Source organism: Piliocolobus tephrosceles, chromosome 1 (assembly GCF_002776525.5).
Source record: "Piliocolobus tephrosceles isolate RC106 chromosome 1, ASM277652v3, whole genome shotgun sequence".
Classification (NCBI taxonomy): domain Eukaryota; kingdom Metazoa; phylum Chordata; class Mammalia; order Primates; family Cercopithecidae; genus Piliocolobus; species Piliocolobus tephrosceles.
The window spans coordinates 156,642,928-156,648,267 of record NC_045434.1 but is presented as its reverse complement, the minus strand read 5'-3'; the positions used below and the strand labels follow the sequence as shown (position 1 = coordinate 156,648,267).

General features: G+C 44.0%; 1 long non-coding RNA gene across 1 annotated transcript in view; it reads left to right on the top strand.

The window, feature by feature from the left end:
- The window catches only part of LOC111541324, a 15,057-nt gene extending 11,086 nt beyond the window's left edge, over positions 1-3,971 (top strand). Inside the window, exons 3-4 of the long non-coding RNA XR_002731251.1 lie at positions 1,922-2,001; positions 3,488-3,971. This is a non-coding gene — a long non-coding RNA (uncharacterized LOC111541324). The remainder of the gene's footprint in view (positions 1-1,921; positions 2,002-3,487) is intronic.
- The last annotated feature ends 1,369 nt before the right edge of the window (positions 3,972-5,340 follow it).

Genomic DNA, 5,340 nt, shown 5'->3' with positions numbered 1-5,340 from the left:
TCCCTCCCTCCCTCCCTCCCTCCCTCCCTCCCTTCCTTCCTTCCTTCTTTCCTTCCTTCCTTCCTTCCTTCCTTCCTTCCTTCCTTCCTTCCTTCCTTCCTTCCTTCCTTCCGAGTCTCACTTTGTCACCCAGGCTGGAGTGCAGTGGTGTGATCTCAGTCTACTGCAACCTCCACCTCCCGGGTTCAAGCAATTCTCCCACCTCAGTCTCCCAAGTAGCTGGGACTACAGGTGCACACCACCACACCCTGCTAATTTTTGTATTTTCAGTAGAGACAGGGTTTTGCCATGTTCCCAGGCTGGTCTCAAACTCCTGGGTTCAAGTGATCTGCCCGCCTAGGTTTCCTAAAGTGCTGGGATCACAGGTGTGAGCCACTGCGTCTGGTTTCCAGCAGCCACTTTCATGTCTGTATTTCTACCAATAGCCTGTTAATAATGTCCTTAAGGTACAGATCACTCATGCTATTGTTTGTGGTTTAAGAACCACCTTTAAGCGGTTTTCGGTCCTGGCTAGGCCCAGTGTTCCTTGCCCTCATTCCGGTAAACCCACAACCTTCAGCGTGGGCGTCATGGCCATCACAAACATGTCACAGTGCTGCAGAGATTTTGCTTATGGCCAGTTTTGGGGCCAGTTTATGGCCAGATGTGGGGGCCTGTTCCCAACAGTTGTTGGCTGAAGATTCATTTGATTAACCTGATTTTTCCACAATAGATGATTCTGATGATTCAGATGATTCTGGTGTTAGCTCTGTTTAGAAATAACTCCAAGAACAGTTTTTATATTTTATTTTCACATTGAAAATCAGTCAGATTTGCTTCAGCCTCAAAGAATGTGTCTAATGTAAAATTAAATGAGTGCTGGCAGTGAGCTGTACTTTTTTGTCCTAAATGGAAAAAGGGTTAAGGCCTTTTGTCTGATCATAAACCTTTAAAACAGCCATCTGACTGAAAGGCTTGACAGAACCAGGCCCACCATGATTATCTAGGATAATCTGTTTTATGTATAGTCAACTGATGATGGACTTTAATGACATCTAGCAACTCCTGGATTAGTGTTTGATTATGTAATTGGGGACTGCAGCCTAGCCATATTGATACATCAAAAAGACTGTCACAGTGTCTTCTATCACTTATTCCATTAACCAAAGCTGCCACCTCACATAACACAATAATTTATTTTTACTTGGTCATTTAGGTTTTAAAGGGATTTATTCTCAGAGATATGTTAGGAACCAAAATAGAAATAGTTCTATATCATTGGCTTATTGAACACAATAGTTCTTGAATTAGCAGTTGCAACTTACAAGTTGTAAATTGTTTTTCCATGAGGAGTTAAAAGTTTCATGTACATTAAATATAAATTTCTTTTGGCTGGAAATGGCATTGGTACTATTTAAATAGTCTATTGCTGGCTGGGCATGGTGGCTCACACCTGTAATCCCAGCACTTTGGGAGGCTGAGGCGGGCAGATCAATTGACATCAGGAGTTTGAGACCAGCGTGGTCAACATTGTGATACCCCGTCTCTACTAAAAATACAAAAATTACGTGGGTGTGGTGGTGGGTGTCTGTAATTCCAGCTACTCGGGAGGCTTTTATATGCATTTTTGAATGCAAATTTTTAAGATTTGTGTGGTAATTAGACATATAATCATAGTTATAATTATTATTTTATTCTGAAAAACTTTCCAAAAGACATTTAGGGTATCATGGCCAAGTTGAGCCACTGTTTTATTTAGAACTACGGTCAGTTCAACCACAAGCTTTTCTGAGTGTCTACTGTAGTGGATATATGTGCTTTTCTTTGACAACTTCCCCATCAGTAAAAGCACCCTAATTTTATTTTGGGGTTCCACTTTCTCCCTGCATTCAGTAATTTGGTTAGGTTAAGAATAACCCTCTTCATATCCCCCATTTTCCAGGTCAGGTGACATACTTGGGCAGTCATCATATTCCAACTCAGTGGCCACACGACTGGTGCAGGGATGGACCTGTAACCCACGTAAGTCAATGAATGAGACCCGGTTTGGTAGTTATTAAGGTATAGGTTGATCGCTTAAAATTGTAAGAGTGGAAGAATAGGAAGGAAAGTCAAAGAGAAAAGAGTTAAGCCGGGAAGAAAAGGGAGTCATTCAAATCATTATTTGTAAAGAGTTTCAAGAAGTGGCATATCAATATTTTCAACTTAATAGTTGAGCAATGTTTATATTTTTGAAACTAACAACTAAAATACTTGGATAAAATATTTCTCCTGATTTAAGTAACTATAATTTTAGTCATGATTCATTGTTCCCAGCAGGATCTGTATCTGTGTAAATGAGCATAGTATTGATTTTTTTTCAAAAGAGAGGATAGGTGATCTCATTAATTTCTTTTTCACATCAAAGCTTTCCTTTTAGGGTTTTTTTTTTTCCCTTCCCTCAAGAGAATAGTGAATGAGTCAGGGTGTTAATCTGCTTTGCTCTAGCAAATTCTATCTTCTTATTGTAGAGATGTTTTTCGCTGTAGTAATAATGTGCTTAGCTGCTTAGTATTTACTCATGTATTCATTCACAGTTCTTTATCAGGCTTCAGGTATGTACCCAATATTGTGCCAGATGAAATGAGATTCAAAGGTATCTCCTAGACTAGAATGTAAATTCTATAAGGACCCTGTCACTCGGAGCGCAGTATTGGCACATTATCAGAAATCTATAGAGATGTATTTAGGATGCATTTCTGTAACAACGGTCACTTATGAGGTGCCATGCTTGGCCTTCAAGGATTGCCTGCAACTCAAACACAAGTTGAGGGTTTGAGCCTTTGTACTTGCTTCCTACAGGACAGTTATTCTTCAAAATGCCCAGGTTTAATGATATTTATTTTTATTTTTTATTATTTATTTACTTTTTTGAGATGGAGTTTCACTGTCACCAAGGCTGGAGTGCAGTGGTGCGATCTCGGTTCACTGCAACCTCTGCCTCCTGGATTCAACTGATTCTCCTGCCTCAACCCTCCACGTAGTTGAGATTACAGGTGTGCATCACCACACCCAGCTAATTTTTGTATTTTTAATGGAGATGGTGTTTCACCGTGTTGGTCAGGGTGGTCGTGAACTCCTGGGCTCAAGTGGTGTGCCCGCTTCAGTCTCCCAAAGTGCTAGAATTACAGGCCTGAGCCACCATGCCCAGTGATACTTATTTTTAGTAGTTCACAATGAAATAATTAATTATATTTAGTGCCAATACAATTTCAAATAATGATGCTGGAATGACACCCGATACCACAGTAGACAATGATTTTGATCTCTATTAGTTTACTAGTTATAGTGGGTTAAATGGTGACTTCCCACCAAAAATGTCCACATCCTAATTCCTGTACCCTGTGAACATGACCTTATTTGGAAAAAGGGTCTTTGCAGATGTAACTAAGTTAAGAATCTTGAGATGAGACCATCCTGAATTATCTGGTTGGTCCCTAAATCCAATGACAAATGTCCTTTACAACAGAAAGAAGAGAAGAAGGCACAGACACAGAGGAGAAGGCATGTGAAGATGAAGGCAGAGACTGGAGTTATGTGGTCACAAGCCAAGGAATTCCTGAAGCCACCAGATGCAAGGAAGGATTTTCCCCTAGAGCCTTGGGAGCCAGTACAGACCTGCTGAAACTTTGATTTTGGAATTTTAGTCTCCAGAGCAATAAGAGAATACATCTCTGTCTGAGCGTCAAGTCTGTCGTAATTTGTTACAGCAGACCTAGGAAACTAATGTGTTAGTTAGTACTGATTATTTAATTAAAGACTCTTTTTATATTGTTTTGTTTTCTAAATAATCTGGAGAAACCTACCTCAATTCTTGTCTCCATCCAATAGAGACACCTGTCTGTTTGTTGAGGTTTGGTGGAAATCCAAGGGTTAGTGTTTCTGGGTTATTTTTTGCCTACCACAGATAGCAGTGAAAGCCCATTTAGTACACAAATATGACATTTCTGAATAAAGTGACTTCAACAACTGGTCTGGAGATCCAAGTGTTATTCAAAAAAGTGACATTGGTCCTGAGACGCGATTCCTATGAAGGAGAAGCTCAATTTGCAAAGTTATAGCAAGGTTCCTTCCATAACGCACAGCAGCTGGGCCAGGGAGCCGGGAGACCTTGCTTCTGGCCTACCCATGTGTGGGCTACTTCCAGTAACTCACTTTGCCTGTGTGCCTTGAATGCTTCCTCCTATGAGGCCATTAGTCAAATTAAGTAGAGGCCTTTAAAAATTAGCCATCCATCCAATCTAGAGAATGTCCACTACGTTTCATTCTTTCTTCCTTACCCTGTTGGTTTCCTTCATATCACCCAGTCCTGATGGTAATTATATGAATACGTGCTTATCTGTCTGTCCTTCCACCCCTAACTCTAAGTTCAAGGAACACTGTAACTGCATCTAGCATATTGTCTGGCATATCTGTCTCCTCAATAAAGATGTATTTAATACACAGACAAATAATGAATGAACATTTTGAGTGGAGGGCCGGAAAATGTCTATTTACTTTGGAGTTGGAATCAGACTGTCCAAGGATACTTTCAAAAAAAAAATTGCTACGTCAAACGTTTAATTTCAGGATTGAAAGAGTGGTGGTCATATAGCTCAATCCCCTCCAAACACCCCCACCTACCAGATGCGCAAATGCCCTCTTCAGCCTTCCTGACAAACATGACGAAGATGCGGGTGGAAGCATCCCTGGTATCAGGAAACTCATGACCTCACTTGTTTTGATCTTTTCCATTGAGCTTTCTTTTCCCACTCCTCCCACTTATTGCACCCTTAATTGTAGCATTTTACACACCTGCTGCTGCAGAGTTCTGGAAGTCTGGGGGTGGGAGGAACAGGGGAACCCCACTGCCTATCTCAAGCCTGCAGCCACCGGGACGCAGGGGTGACTGCCAGGGAACTCGCGGCGCCGCGTGCTTGCTGGGTTCGCCTGGGCTCTCGGCCTCTCTGCGGGCAGGGGGTCCTCCCTCCCCAGCGCCGGGTCTCTCCTCCCGCGGGCCCGCGGCCACCCGCAGCGGCATTCACCGCCGCCGCCCCCGGCCACCTGCGCGGCCGTCCTGACAGCTCGAGTCCGCTCCTCCCGCCCAGGGGCGGCTGCGGAGGGCGCGGGGCGCGCGCGAGCCGCGCGCGGGCGGCCACCCGACTCTTCCCTCCCTTCTTCCCACCCCAGCCCGCTCCTGCTCAGCCCCACCTCCCCACGCACTCGGCTGCGCTCCTCTCTCCTGAGACTTGCCCCGCACCTTGGGCGAGGAGTTCGGAGCGGCCCCATCGCAGAGCCCACGGCCGGCCGAGCGCGCGCGACGCAGGTGCCTGAGCCCCGGCG